The sequence below is a fragment of the Saccopteryx bilineata genome, chromosome 5 (genome assembly GCF_036850765.1).
Source record: "Saccopteryx bilineata isolate mSacBil1 chromosome 5, mSacBil1_pri_phased_curated, whole genome shotgun sequence".
Taxonomy (NCBI): domain Eukaryota; kingdom Metazoa; phylum Chordata; class Mammalia; order Chiroptera; family Emballonuridae; genus Saccopteryx; species Saccopteryx bilineata.
The window spans coordinates 101,835,310-101,851,898 of record NC_089494.1 but is presented as its reverse complement, the minus strand read 5'-3'; positions in this window follow the sequence as shown (position 1 = coordinate 101,851,898).

Below are 16,589 nucleotides of genomic sequence, written 5' to 3'. Positions count from 1 at the left end.
TTTGTTTGAGTATGTTCTCCATTCCATTTTCTCCCTCTTCTCCCTCTGATATACCTATTATTCTTATGTTATTCTTTCTGATGGAGTCAGATAATTCTTGTAGGGCTATCTCATTTTTTTTAATTTTTGAGTCTCTTTCTTCTTCTCTCTGTTGTGCCTCAAGTTGCTTGTCTTCTATTTCACTAATCCTCTCTTCTATCTGGCCTGTTCTATTAGCCAAGCTTGTTACCTCGTTTTCAGCTCGTGAATTGAGTTTTTCATCTCTGATTTGTTTTTATAGTTTCAATTTCCTTGGACATATATTCCTTGTGTTCATTGAGTTGTTTTCTGAGCTCCCTAAATTGCCTTTCTGTGTTTTCTTGTATATCTCTGAGTATTTTTAGGATTTCTATCTTGAATTCTCTGTCATTTAACTCCATGTTTTTCAACATATGAAATTTTTTCTACATAGATTTTTCCTCATCTCTCTGTGTTACCTCTCTTTCTTTTGTATCCATGATATTCGATTTTCTCTTTCTTAATGGCATCTGAGGGTGGTTTTGTTGATAGTATTAATGAGCTTTAATAAAAAATAAAAAGTTAAAAAAATAAAAAATCGAAAAAAGTTGTGTTTTTAATTTATAATGAAATAAAGAAAAATAAAGTAAAATAAAAATTAAAAAAAGGAAATTATTCCCCCCCTCTTTTTTTCTTCTCCTCTCCTCTCCCCTTTTTCTTGAGAAAATCTTGTGGTAAACTGTGAATTATATTGTATTTAATAGAACAAATAATGCCTTTAATGGAGGGCCTGAATTAGGGAAAAGTAATAAAGGGGCAAGAAAATAAAATAATAAAAAAATAATAAAAAATAAAAAAGGTGGGGGGTATGGACCCACAAAAAGCAAATAATAAAAAAATTTGATCAAGAATAAAATGATTTGCGTTTAGGTGTTGGTTGACTAAGTGTTATGATGAGAGGAGTAAGAGGGAAACAAGAAAATGGGGGGACAAATTAAAAAATTACTATTGTATTTAGTGGAACAAGAGCTTGATAAAATGGATAGTCACGGATGGGAGCACTGCTAGTGAGTTAAAAAGGTGAAGTAAAAACTCCCCCAAATGCCACAAACATAAGTTTGAGTCCCAGATAAAATAATTTGTTCATTATTGAGGTTTGAATAAGTGGAGACGTAAAGGAGAAAGGAAGAAACTAATATAGAGGGAGAAAAGAAAGAGAGAGAGAGAAAAAAAAGAGGGAACCACTAAAAGAAGAAAAAAGAAAAAAGAGGAGAGAGAGAGAGTTATGGGTTTTGGAGTGCAACCCTCATAGAGAGAAAGGAAGAGGAAAGAAAAGATAATGGGAGATGTAACACTTATGGGTAGTGTAGTTCAAGGAGACGAGAGAGTAAGACCGGTAGAGAGTTAAACGACCAAATTGGAGGAGGGAAAAAAAAATCAAGGATGAAGATAAGAGAAACAAACGAACAAATATAATAAAATGGGATAGGTTATAAAGTCTGCAGATTATTCTTGATTTTGAGAGGTTATCTTCTTGCTTTTTCTTTTCTCTCCCTCTTCCTGGTCGGTGACTCTGTACCCCGGATTCTGCCCTTTGGCATGCTCAGGTAGAGGTTTGCAGTTGAGAAGTCTCTATGGCAATGTCATGTATTGTGCTTCAGTCTCGTTGGCAGTCGAGGCTCATTAGCATTTATAGGCTCCGCCAGTGAGAGAGTCCGTGTTCCTGGAGCCTCTCTCCTAGTCTTTCCTTCCTCAATTAGTAGCCTGAGAATCCAGCTATGGGGTTGATGCTGCCTCTGCCTGGATAGTAAGAGGCTCAAAGAGCTGGCAACTCCCCACTCTATTCCCATTCAGCACAGGGCTCTGGGTAAGGCTCAGTCAGTCAGAGCCGCTAGCAAAATCAGCCGGGGCTTCCGCCCACTCAAAGACCTCTGGCTCTGCCACTCTGTCTGGTAACACGGGTGGGCACCTACTCCCGGGGCGCTTGGAGGAAACTCTCGTTCACTATCTTCACGCTCAGACCAGGATGTTAGACCAGATGTCTCACCCTCTGAGTGAAACCCCCCACCCGCACTGAAAAGTTGCAGCGTTGGAATTGGCTCTCGCTCCATCCCCACGTGCGGCTTTTTCAAGGCGCTGGGGCGGCCTGAGACTCCGCCCTTGGCCCACACAAAGGCCCCCGACTCTGCCCCTCCGTGGGACAACACGGGCTCCCACTCCTGAGGTGCTGGGAGGAGTCTCCTGCCCACTCTCCGTGCGCACAGACCAGGATGTGAGGCCGGAGTCTTGCCCTCTGAGTGAAATCTCCCGCCCGCACTGAAAAGTTCCAGTGTTAGAATTAGCTCTCGCTCCCTGCCCGTGTGCGGCTCTCCCAGGGTGCTGGGGCGGCCCGGAGGCTTTCAGCCCACACAAAGGCCTCTGACTCTGCCTCTCTGTGGAGTAACAGGGGCGCACCCTCCCGGGGCTTTGGAAGGAATCTCTTGCCCACTATCTGCACGTGCCAACCAGGAGATCAAGTAAAATGGCTGCCCCGCTTGTCTTTCTTTGTCTGGGTTTGGGGCGAGTGTTAGCTGTATTGCCCGGGTTGCCACAAGAACAGTTTTTCCTCGGCTTGGATCTCCCTGCCACAGCCTGGTTCAGCCATTTGTGCCACGGCCTGGATCTATTCACCCCCTTTGCCCGCCTTAGTTTCTATATTCCCAGTTTTCAGTGAAAACCACCCTCTTTAGGTTAGTGAGGAAGGCGGAGCATTTCTTACTCCTTATTTCCTTTGGGGTTTGGTTATATATTTAGCCAATTTTTTGCTCGACCATACCTTCGGGTGTATTGCAAAACATCTGGAGGCTCCAAGGATAGATTTTTCTGTTTCTGGTTGAAGATCTTGTTGAGTTTTGGGGGAGATTTATCGGTATCGCTTCCTACCCCGCCATTACTCTGACATCATCCCTCCGATCTCATTCTTAATACATTTGTTTTTTAACAACCTGCTACTTAGTTTCCATGTGTTTGAGAATTTTTTAGTTTTTCTGTTGTCCTTGATTTCTAGATTCATGCCATTGTGACCAGAGAAAGTGCTTGATATGATTTCAATCTTCTTAAATTTGTTGAGACCACTTTTGTGGTCTATCCTAGAGAATGTACCATAAGCACTTGAAAAAAATATATATATTCTTCTGCTTTAGATTGAAAGGTTCTGAAGATATCTATTAAATCCAGTTTATCTAGTGTGTCCTTTAAGTTTATTGTTTCTTTGTTAATTTTCTTTCTTGAGGATCTATCTAGTGATGTTAGTTGGGTATTGAAATCCCCTACTATTATAGTATTGCTGTTAATCTCACCCTTTATATCCATCAAAGTCTCCTTTGTATATATCAGTGCTCCTATTTTAGGTGTGTAGATATTTATAATAGGTATATCTTCCTGTTGGATTGCTCCTTTTATCATTATGTAGTGGCCTTCTTTATCTCTTATTATATCCTTCATTTTAAATTCCATTTTGTCTGATATAAGTATTGCTACCCCAGCTTTTTTTTCATTTCCATTTGCATGAAATTTTTTTTCCATCCTTTTATCTTCAGTCTATGTGCATCTTTTGTTTTAAGGTGTGTCTCTTATAAAAAGCATATGTACGGGTCCTGTTTTCTTATCCATGCAGCTACCCTATGTCTTTTGATTGTATCATTTATCCATTTACATTTAAGGTTATTATTGATATGTAGTTGTTTATTGCCATTTTATTCTTTAAAGCTGTATTCCTCTTTTGCTATATTCTTTTCCCACTTTGATCTGTTTTCAACAGGCCCCTTAATATTTCCTGCAGCATTGGTTTCGTTGTAATGAATTTCTTGATTTTTTTTTTTTTTATCTGGGAAGCTTTTTGTTTCTCCTTCAATTTTAAATGATAGCCTTGCTGGATAAAGTAGTTTTGGTTAAAGGTTCTTATTCTGCATTACTTTGAATATTTTTTGCTATTTCCTTCTAGCCTCAAGTGTTTCTGTTGAACAATCTGATGTCATCTTTATGGGGGCTCCTTTGTAGGTGATAGCCTTTTTTTCTTTAGCAGCTTTTAATATTTTCTCTTTATCACTTAGCTTTGGTATTTTAATTATGATGTGTCTTGGTGTAGGTTTCTTTGGGTTTCTCTTTAATGGAGTTCTCTGTGCTTCTTGAACTTGTGAGAGTATCTCCTGCATTAATTTATGGAAGTTTTCAGCTATGATATGATTGAACAAAGTCTCTATTCTTTGTTCTTTCTCTTCTTCTTCAGGAACCCCTATGATGCGAATGTTATTTCTCTTTTGTTGTCACAGAGCTCTCTAAGAGTTTCCTGAGACTTTTTGGTCTCTTTTCTTTTATCTTCTCTGCTTTCATGCCTTCATTCCACTTGTCCTCCATCTCACTGATTCGGTCCTCAGCTCCATCCATCCTGTTTTTAATTCCTTCCATTGTGTTGTTTATTTCTGATATTGTATTTGCCATATCCGACTGATTCTTTTTTAATATTTCAATATCCTTTTTTATACTTGCTATTTCTTTATTTAGTTGTTTGTAATGACCATCCATTGTTGTTGTAAGATCTCTAAGCATCCTTACGATCATTATTTTGAACTCTGCATCCGGAAGTTTGGTTATTTCCATATCACTCAGTTCATTTCCTGGAAGTTTCTCTTGTGGTTTCATTTGGATTGCACTTCTCTGTCTTCTCATTATGTCTGTGTGTTTGGGTGTTTTGTTTGTAGAGCTGGTTGAGTTTAGGCTTGGTGTTGTCTGCCTCCAGTTTTCAACTGTGTTATTTCTAGGTCAGCTTGGTTGGCATCAGCTATTATTTGTAATCCATTTTCAGATTTGGGCTGCTTTGAAGTCTTGATTTGTTTGTTTTCTTAACAAGTGATAATCTTGTTTACTGATGTCAGCAGGGGGCTTATTTGAAACTGTATTCAGGAATGCAGTGGGTGTAACCTGAGACTGTAAAGGCCTCTTTTGCCAGTTTGTCTCTCTGGAGGCAGGGTGTTTCCTCAGCTTCTGTAGGGGGAGGTGTATCTCAGATCTCCATGTTTTCAGCTGTGTCTTGTTGCACTGATTGGAACTGGAGAGATGTCTGGAGATCTGTAACCCGGAAGCACTTTATTCTTTTGTTTGTGGAAGGTTCAGCCTTTCCTCCAGCTATGGCCACCTCCAGCTCCTCAGGTCGTCCCCTGCATTCCTCTGCCCCTCACCGTCTGCCTCTCTCTCTCCCCTTTCTTTTTGGAAGGCTAGCCGGCCCTTTCAACACATCTCATTCCCTGGTCACCAGGCAAGTGGCTGTGAGCATTATTTTCTGCTCTTTTCCTTGGAGTGAGAGCCCTTCTGGGCTCTCAGCCTCATCCCCCCACTCTGTTCCTGTAAGCAGGGGAGATTCTGGTGCTCTCTACCGGGTTTGTTGTGGCTTCATCTTTGCTCCTTGGTTTTTGAGAGCTGTTCTTGTAGTCCAGAGTTGGTTTTTCATGCTGATTGTTCCTATATTAGTTTGTAATCCAGTTTGGTGGTGTGAGCTGGGAGTCTATGTGTCTGCCTACTCTGCTGCCATTTTCAGGTGTCTCTGATTAGGAATTTTAAAACGGGGCTTTCTGATGATTATAGCATGAAGTTTACCCCTGGAAAACCACACTCTCTGAACTCGAGTGGCCCACCTTTCAGGTTCGCTAGCCCTCAGAAGGAACCCTTGATTTACCAACGGTTCATGGAATTTACCAGGTCATGACAGGTAATCCCAGCCACCCAGATCAGTTTCCTTATATAGAATACTGGTTATAAATAGCACAGATCCTGCCCCTTTGGTTTCGGTTCTACGTTAACAAGAAGCTCCTGGTAGCCCACTCTTCAAAAGGTGTAAGCCCCTGAAAATTGCTCAATGTGCATATTGCAAAAGATTGGACATTGGAAAATGAATGCCCCAACCAGAAAGCAGCCTCTGACCCCGCTGCCAAAACTGCTCAATCAAGGAAAGGAAAGTATCAACCAGAACCAGTGGTCTAGAACTTGATCAGACTAGCTGCGGTTGATTCTGATTAGGTAAGACCAGACTCCATGAAATTAGGCCCCTAGGATCCCACGGTCAGTATGATGGTAGGTGGCCAGACAATGACTTTTATGGTGGACATGGGAGCAGAACACTCAGTAGTCACCATGCCGGTCACACCCTTTACTGAACAAGAGGCCACCATAATCATAGCCACAGTGCTCAAACCACTAGTCCCTTCTGTGGGTCTCAGACATGCTAACTTAAAGGAGATCAGATTGTTCATGAGTTCCTGTATCTACCTTAATGCCCTATCTCTCTTCTGGGAAGGGACCTATTGACCAACCTGGGGGCCCAAATAACTTTTACTGTTGAAAAGTCTGCTAGCCTAACTTTAGAAACACAGGAGACCCTGATAATGTCTGTAAGAGTTCCTAGAGAGGCTGAATGGAAACTCCATGCTCAGGAGATAAACAACCAAAACCCTCCTAAACTACTAGAAGAGTTCCCATAGGTGTGGGCCTAAAAGAACCCCTACCCCAGACTAGCTAAGAACCACATGCCTTGTTGTGGTAGATCCAAAGCCTGGAGCCATCCCAGTAAGTCAAAGTCAAGTACCCAGTGCCCAGGGAAGCTTGGATTGGGATACAGGAAGCTGGGATTCTAGTAGAGTTTCAGTCCCCCTGGCACAGTAAAAAATCCAGATGCAGGTGGGTACCAGCCAGTCCAGGACCTGCGAATTGGTCAATAGGGCAGCTGTTACTCTGCACCCAATAGTTCCAAACCCTTATACCCTCATGAGTCTGCTTTCTCCTGGAGCGAGCTGGTTCGCCTGCCTGGACTGTAAGTATACCTTCTTCTAACTATGATTGGCCCCAAAGAATCAGCCACTGTTTGCATTCTAATATTAAGAACCTCACATAGGCAGGAAAGTTCAGATAATCTGGACACACCTGCCCCAGGGACTCAAGAATACACCCACCCTGTTTGGCAGAGACGAATTTAATGGCAGGTGCACAAGGTGCGTGCCCTGGGCCCCGACTTCTGAAGGGCCCCACAAAACCCCAACTTTACACTTTTTTCTAATGACACCACATTTGGTTTCATAGGTGCAATTTTAACATTAATAGTACATAATATTTTTTATTTATTTAAAGATATGCTTAACATGTATTTTTAGTTTCCCTGTCTCTCTCTTTTTTAAGGGGCCCAATATTTTCTTCTGCACCTGGGGCCTCAACCAACCTGAATCTGCCTCTGCTGTTTGGTGAAGCTCTGGTCGCTGACCTCATGGCCTTTCCAAGGAAAGAAATAAATGTGCCCTGCTACTATATGTAGATGATCTATCTCCTCCTGGCCAGCAACTTCTGAGAAGGTTGCTGGAAAGGCACAAAAATCCTACTACAGTTGCTGACTCACAAGGAATACAAGGAGTTGTGGAAAAAGGCCCAGATATACTGGCCCCAGGTCCAATATCTCGGGTTTATCATCACCAAAGGGCATCATTTTCTAAGGCCGAAGAGAAAGCAAACCATCTGCTCAATCCCTAGACCCGACAATTGAAGGAAGCTCTGAGACTTCCTCAAAGCAGCAGGGTTCTGCTGCATTTCCTAAGAATCCCTGGGTTCTCAGGAAAGGCAAAACCCCTATTTGAAGCACTCAATGGGCCAGAAGAGAAACAAACCTCTAGACTGGGGTGAAAACAGGAGACAGCAAAGCAAGAAATAAAGAGACTGCTCGCCAATGCCCCAGCACTAGGACTAAATCATGAATTCATTCTCTTGGTCTACAAGAAAGACCATGTAGCACTAGGCATCTTTACCAGACTGTCAGGCCATGGCAGATCCCAGTGGCCTATCTGTCTAAACAGCTTGACCCAGTGCCCACCAGATGGCCCCCTTGCCTCCGGCACTTGCCGCCATGGTGGTGCCAGTTAGAGAGGCTGACAAGCTCACCTTAGGCCAGAACATCCATGTGAAAGTCACATATGCAGTGACAACCCTGATGAATAGACAGGGGTACTGATGGCTCACTGACACCAGGATGGCCCACTATCATGGACTATTGTGCAAAAACCCACAGGTGACACTAGAAACAGTACTCACACTGAACCCAGCCATGTTCTTCCCCACCGAGGTCAGGATGCCAGATTATGACTGTGAGAAAACCATGGATGAGGTCTACTCAAGCCGACCTGATTTAACAGACCCCCCCCCCTTACTGAACCTGAACTGGAACTGTTCACAGATGGGAATAACTTCATCCAAAATGGGAAACAGAAAGCTGGATATGCAGGGACCACCCGGGACTGGGTCGAGGCAGAAGCACCACCACAGGGGTGGTCTGCTCAAAGAGCAGAACTATGGGTACTAATCCAAGCACTATGATATTCAGAGGGGAAGAAGGTCAATGTCTTCACTGAGTTAAATATGCCTTTGCAACCCTATATGTGCATGGGACAATTTATAAGAAAAGAGGACTACTCACGGCTGAGGGTAAAAAAATCAAAACGAAGAAATTCTTCAACTACTGGAAGCAGTCTGGAACTCAAAAGAGTAGCTAGCAGTCATACACTGCAAAGGACATAAAAAAGGAACTGACTCAATAAGCTTGGGAAATTGTCTTGCTAACCAAGCAGCAAGGAGGGCCTGCCTTCATGTCGACCATTGTTTGGGCAATAGCAAAGTATTAAAAATCAACTGGAAACTACATGCTACGTACCAGCTTCAGAGTTCAGGTAAAGTTGATCCATGAATCAAACCTTAAAGACTATCCCAAGTTCTGCCAGGAGACAAGCCTTCCTTGGGTAGACATAGTACCCCTCACGTTGGTGCAGGTGCAATGCAATCCTGGACCCACAGGATATTACTCTTTTGAGATTTTATATGGGAGACCCCCACCCATCATTAATAAGCTAAAAGGAGACCCAGACAAGTAGGGGAATTAGGCCTCTCAACCCAACTCCAGATGCTAGGAAAAACATTCCCTAAGATAGCCTGGAATGTTCTAGAGAAGGCCCCAACCCACTAGGAAGCTGGACCAACCCCTATTGACCTGCGAACTTAGTATGGGTTATGGATTAGAAAAAGGAACCACTCCCACCTGTTTGGACAGGTCCACATATAGTTGTCTTGAATACTCTGACTGCCATTAAAATTTCAGGTATGGCATCCTGAATTCACCATATCTGAGTCAAAAGAGCCAACACTGAGGACCTGCCAGAGACAAGGACCGCTCACAGTAACCCCACAAAGCTGTTACAGGTGACACTGAGGACCATGGAGCCCAAGGAGCAACCAAGACTGTAATGACCTGCCAGCTGCCATTCCTGATCATTGTGGGGATCCTGACTTTACTTCTAGTCATAAGACCAGCTGCAAGTACTCCAGCAGATTGGAATAGACTAGAGAGACATACTAATAATAGGATGTGTTCTTACTATAAACTATTTTGGAAATTTTCTGTTAACTCTTTACAAAATTCTAATCAAATTCATCACAGTCAGCCTCACCCTGCCTCTAAGTGCCCCCATGCATTCGGTTCCTAGTGAGTGTTTTCAGACGTGCATAATGATGCCCCATAGACTTCATTAGAGGGCATCAAAGGGGGGAATAATATGGCTATGACTCCATGATGACAAAACAAAATGTTTCCCTTTGATATGGCTCTTACTGCTTCTTTGTTCTGCTTTTACTAACTCCACCTTTTTAGCTTCTGTAAACCTGCTTCCACATTCCACATAGCTTGTAATCCTGCCCAACCATGTGACCTTAAAACCCCGAAGACGCTGCCAGTCTGAGCTCAGACTTTGGAGAATTAACTCCTCTGAGCCCTTGGGTGTAATAAACCATTCTCTAACTCTCTGAGTGTCATTTGGCTTTCTGAGTTCCATTTCAGTTCATGAGTTTTTGAAATTATAAAAGGGACCTCTCATACCAGATTGAAGTAATATGCTTAATACAAACTCTCAGAAAAGATCTAACTCTAAGAAAGAATTCTAGCTTTGTTAGAAAACAAGATTCTTTGAGGGATTATGAAAAGATGGTGACCTATACATAAAGGTCATCCAATATATTTGTCAGTTCTTTGGGGATGGTTTTCTAAAAGTATGACTGCTGGGTCAAAAGTAAATGCATGTGAAATTTTACTAGATATTGCAAATTGTACTCCATAGCTATAGAAGTGGCTAATCTTCTGCTTTCCCAGTCCCAAAATACATCATGAACTGAAACTTGGATTTTTATCAATCTGAGATTTAGAAAAATTGAAATATTTGCTCAAGTTCCCACAATTGGAATTACTTCCATTGTCTTTTGTAGTATATGGAAATACATTTAATTTTTTCTATGTGAGCCCTGTACCTGACCTTACATAACTCATTTACAATTTATAATTTCTAGTAGTTTTTGTATGTAGATTCATTAGAATTTATATATTAATGTTATATGCAAATAAAGACAATTTTACCTCTTCCTTTCCAGTTTGACACCTTATATATTTTTTCTTTTTCTGTGTGCCTGCCCTAGCTAGAGCCTTTGGTACAATAGAGTGGCAAGGCAGACATCTTGCCTTACTTCTGATGGTGGAGGGAGAGTCTTCATTCAGTATTTCACCCTAGTGTTTAATGTTAGCTATAGAGTTTTTGGAGATTAATAGCTGGCATCTGGAGACCCTGATAATTCTAAAGTCAGAGGTTTCTTTGGCTCTAGGAGTATGTGACTCCTCCTACTTGAGATTAGCCATCATGATAATGAACATCCAATCAGAAAGCTGTTATTTATGCTAATTTGAAGCTGGCACTGTGGTAGGCACTATGAGGGAAGAATATTAGACTGTTTTATTCCAGTGACAGTGTCAGAAGAGGTGGACATCAGAATGGATGGTAATTGTGTTCTAATAATTGGCAGAAGCTCAAATGTTTGTAAAATTACACTCTAATTTCTATTTCTTGAAACCACAGGGAGCAAAAACCCTTTGCTACAATAACTTCAAATCACAAGATACTTAATCTAGTTTAATATGTAATTGATTCTGAATGTATTTGAGATTTGCATGTTTAATTATTCTTTTGGCAACAAGGCTTTAAAAATGCTTGAGCACATAAGCCTACAGAATGATTGCTGTTGGAATGTGTACTGCACCAAAGTTTGTTATGCTTCATATCACCCCTGGGTGGCAGTTCAAAATGAAACTTTGAGGGTGTGGGGTGGAGGGGAAAACACAGACATGCATATATGCACACACACCTGTGATCTAAAACCAAGAATCTAAATAATAGGCAACTCTGAGATTATTTCTACTGGGCCAAGAATTATGGAACTCAGAGCCAGATGGCTCTAAAGACCTCTGAAGTGTTAGCTGACCTCTGAAGGAATCAGTAAGCTTGTGAGTGCTAAAGAAAGAATTTAGCAGGTCTCATTTCAGAGAGACTAGGAAGGGGTGTAACAAACATTAAATTTCAGACAAAAACTAATGGCACCTAAATTTCCAATTGTCTCCACATAGTCAAAAGCACTTACTAGGATAAAAAGACATTAAACTGGAAATGTTAAGACAAGAGGGTCTGATTATAAAGAAACTTATTTTTTTCCCTCCCACTGTCCATTTAAATTGCGTGAGAGAGAGAGAAGGAGGAGGAGGCAGAAAAAGAGAAAAAGTAGGGAAGAGCGGGAGGGCTTTATTTAAGAAACTGATTGTGGAGGCTAGTAAGTCCACAATCCATAGGACAAGCCAGCAGGACGCAGAGGATCCAAGTTTGAAACCCTGAGGTCACCAGCTTGAGTGCGGGTTCTTCTGGTTTGAGCAAGGCTCACCACCTTGAACCCAAAGTCGGTGGCTTGAGCAAAGGGTCATTTGGTCTGCTGTAGCCCCCTGGTCAAGGCACATATGAGAAAGCAATTAATGAACAACTAAGGTGCCGCAACGAAGAATTGATGCTTCTCATCACTCTCCCTTCCTGTCTGTATGTTCCTATCTGCCCTATCTGTCCCTTTCTCTGTCTCTCTCCTGTCTTTCTCTGTCTCTGTCACTCACAAAAAAAAGAAAAGAAAAAGAAAAAAATATTTCTCAAAGCTAAATTTGAAATTTTCCAATTTTCTAATATAACATACAACCTTCAAACAAAACTATTTATCAAAATATAAAGTATTAACAACTGCTGAAAACAGTTAAATATTCTAACTAAAAATTTCCTTAAATTTTTCTACAGAATGACAGTATATGTATGGTGAAAGAAGAAAAGGAGGAGAGTGATTTGTGGCCATATAAATTTTGAAAGTGTTTTAATAAGCATTTTTGGAGCAGGATTTGTCTGATCTTTGTCTAATATGTATACTCATGTAAAGGGAAGGTATATATATTGCTGTGCTTTTTGAATAAGGACCACTGTTCCACAGAATGCACTTTAGAAAAGTTACTAAAAATTAATAGCAACAGAGTATGGACTATGTAGCCATATATGTTTATGATAACTTACTTTTCCTAATTTTTATGTGTCTAATTTTGCCAAAGTTTCACAAATAAATAATATTTTCTCCTCTTATAAGACCATTTGGCATCTTTCTATAAATTGCAAAATACTTGTTAAAAGATCAGATCAAAAGGCTAATAATAACTCTCTTTATTGGCTCTACACTGATATTTCTCTGCTTTCAGGTTGGCATTTAAGGACTCTAAAAAATCCTGAGTAAATATGTTTTTGAGATAAATATTGACATACAGAATCTATTAATGATTTTCTTACGAGTCCCTCTGGATTCTATCAGGATCCCTACTTTCATACTCAGTTCTCTTCAAGGTGGTGATAACACACAGATATATATTAGCTGTAGGTGAGAAAATTGTATGGAAATTCTGAGTTTAGAGAAGATAAATGTGAAGGATTTAAAAAAATCAATCAAATGTTTGTAAATTGAATTCTAAGAAAAATTTGTGCCTGACACGTGGTGGTGCAGTAAGTAAAGCATTTAATACGGAATATGCTGAGGTCACCAGTTGGAAACCCTGGGATTGCCCCGTCAAGGCATGTATGGGAAACAACTACTATGAGTTGATGCTTCCCGCTCCTCCCATCCCCCTTTCTCTCATTCTCTTTGTCTCTCTCCACTCTCTCTAAAATCAATTAATAAAATCTTTAAAAAGACTTGTGAATCATTTGGGTTGAAAATGTGGCCCCACGTCACTCTGTACCTGCCAGCATTAGCCCTGAGTCTTTTCACTAGCACTCTTGACACTTTGTCATTCATTATAAATTCCTACTATCATAGATAAGAGATTTAATTTTAATTAGCTTGCACTTGTGTAGCATTTATTACAGAATAAATGTCCTTGTGGTTGGGATGATGGATGAATTTCTCAGATAATAATGACGATTACTAACAGAAGAGCAGCAAGGCTCCCCTCATCTCCTCCCATTCTCCTAATTTAGAACATCAAATAAGTTTAAGTCCCTCATCTCATTTGCAATTATTTTCTCAAATTGCATTATATTAGAAGAAAAAACACAAGTTATTGATATTTATCTTACCTAACCCTGGATTACCTTTCAAAATAATGATAATCAGCAAGCTGTGGAAAATGGTTCTTACATTTATAGCACCATGGTAACCAACTTAAGTAATATCAAAGATAAATTTAAATTTGTGTTCTTTTTCTTGATTCAGACAATTTCCTCATGATATGAAAACTCAGATGAAATTACATGGCTTGATTACTTTTTAAAGTGATTTTTGAGTTCTCTAGTTACTTATTGGTTCCTCAGAATCACTTATCCACATTTATAAAGTGCTATATCTAATTGGCAAATCTATTTCACTTACACTTTTTAAATTGTCCTATTGTTGATCAGATTGTTTGACAGCTCCAGACTCTATTATACAAAGTAATTTAGTTATGAATAAGATTTCAGGTTTCCTAAAGCTATTTTTCAATTATACACGACAACTTGAGCAGTGAACAGCCATTGTAGAGACTAGAGACACCATAATCCTTTTCCATGTTATAAGATCGATCTATATTCTGTATAAACACGTATTCCAGCAACAGGCTGAAACTTGATTTGCTGTCTCATAGTTTACACCCAAGACAAGATAAATTTTTTTGGGGGGGGAATTTTTTTTAATGGGATAACATTGATAAATCAGGGCACATATGTTCAGAGAAAACATCTCTAGGTTATTTTGACATTTGATTATGCTGTATTCCCATCACCCAAAGTCCAATTGTCTTCCATCAACTTTTAACTGGTTTTCTTTGTGCCCCTCTCCTCCCTCAACCCCTTCCTTCTCTCCTCCCCCACCCCATAACCCCCACGCTATTGTCCATATCTCTGAGTCTCATTTTTATGTCCCACCTATGTATGGAATCATATAGTTCTTAGTTTTTTCTGATTTACTTATTTCACTCAGTATAATGTTATCAAGGTCCAACCATGTTGTTGTAAATGATCGGATGTCATCGTTTTTTATGGCTGAGTAGTATTCCATAGTGTATATATATATGTACCAAAGCTTTTTAATCAACTCATCCACAGACAAACATTTGGGCTGTTTCCAGATCTTCACTATTGTGAACAATGCTGCCATGAACATGGAGGTGTATTTCTTTTTTTCAAACAGTGCTATGGTGTTCATGGGGTATATTCCTAAAAGTGGTATAGCGGGGTCAAAAAGCAGTTTGACTTTTAATTTCCTGAGGAATCTCCATATTGTTTTCCACAGTGGCTGCACTAGTCTGCATTCCCTCCAGCAGTGCAGGAGGGTTCCCTTTTCTCCACATCCTTGCCAGCACTTATTCTGTGTAGTTTTGTTGATGAGCGCCATTCTGACTGGTGTGAGGTGATGTCTCATTGTGGTTTTAATTTGCATTTCTCTAATGATTAGTGATGTTGAGCATTTTTTTATAAGCCTATTGGCCATCTGTATGTCCTCTTTGGTGAAGTGTCTATTCATTTCTTTCGCCCATTTTTTGATTGGATTGTCTTCCTGGTATTGAGATTTACAAGTTCTTTATAAATTTTAGTTATTAACCCCTTATTAGACGTATTGTCAAATATATTCTCCCATTGTGTAGTTTGTCTTTTTATTCTGTTCTTACTGTCTTTAGCTGTGCAAAAGCTTTTTGATATACTCCCATATGTTTATCCTGTCTTTTATTTCACTTGCCCATGGAGATAAATAGGCAAATATAATTCTGCGAGAGATGTCAGAGAGCTTACTGCCTATGTTTTCTTCTAAGATGCTTATGGTTTTAGTGCTTACATTTAAGGCTTTTATCCTTTTTGAGTTTATTTTTGTGAATGGTATAAGTTGGTGGTCTTGTTTCATTTTTTTGCAGGTAGCTGTCCAATTTTCCCAACACCATTTGTTGAAGAGGCTTTCTTTACTCCAATGTATGCTCTTACCTCCTTTGTCAAATATCAGTTGTCCATAAAATTGTGGGTTTATTTTTGGGTTCTCAGTTCTGTTCCATTGATCTATATACCTGTTCTTATGCTAGTACCAGGCTCTTTTTAGTACAATGGCCTTGTAGTATAACCTGATATCCAGAAGAGTGATACCTCCCACTTTATTCTTCCTTTTCAAGATTGATGAGGCTATTCGTGTTCTCTTTTGGTTCCATATTAATTTTTGGAATATGTGTTCTATATCTTTAAGGTAAGTCATTGGTATTCTAATTGAAATTGCATTGAATTTATAAATTGCTTTGGGTAATATAGACATTTTAATGAGGTTTATTCTTCCTAACCATGAGCACAGTATACGCTCCCACATGTTTGTATCTTCACTGATTTTTTTAAATCAATGTTTTGTAATTTTCTGAGTACAAGTCTTTAATCTCCCTGGTTAAATTTATTCCTAGGTACTTTATTTTTTTGGTTGCAATGGTAAAGAGGATTGCTTCCTTAATTTCTCTTTCAGGCAGTTCATTGTTCATATATAAAAATGCCTCTGATTTCTGAGTTTTCATTTTATATCCTGCCACCTTGAAAAATTCATTTATCAGGTCCAGTAGTTTTTTGACTTAGATTTTAAGGTTTTCTATATACAATATCATATCATTTGCAAATAATGATACTTTTAGTTCTTCTTTTCCAATTTGGATGCCTTTTATTCCTTTTTTTTGTCTGATTGCTGTGGCTAGGACTTTTAGAACTATGTTGAATAAGAGTGCTGAAAGGGGGCACCCCGGCCTTGTTCCTGATCTTAAGGGGATTGCTTTTAATTTTTGCCCATTGAGTATAATGTTGGCTGTGGGTTTATCATAGATGGCCTTTACATGTTGAAGTTTGTTCCCTGTATTCCCACTTGGCTGAGAGTTTTGATCATGAATCGGTGCTGAATTTTATCAAATGCTTTTTCTGCATCTATTGAAATTATCATGTGGTTTTTCTCCTTCCTTTTCTTTATGTGATGAAACATTGATTGATTAGCGAATATTATACCAGCCTTGCCTCCCAAGAATAAATCCCACTTGATCATGGTATATGATGTTTTTCATATATTGCTGGATCTGGTTTGCTAATATTTTGTTTAGGATTTTAGCATCTAAATTCATCAGGGATATTGGCCTATCATTTTCTTTCTTTGTGTTGTCT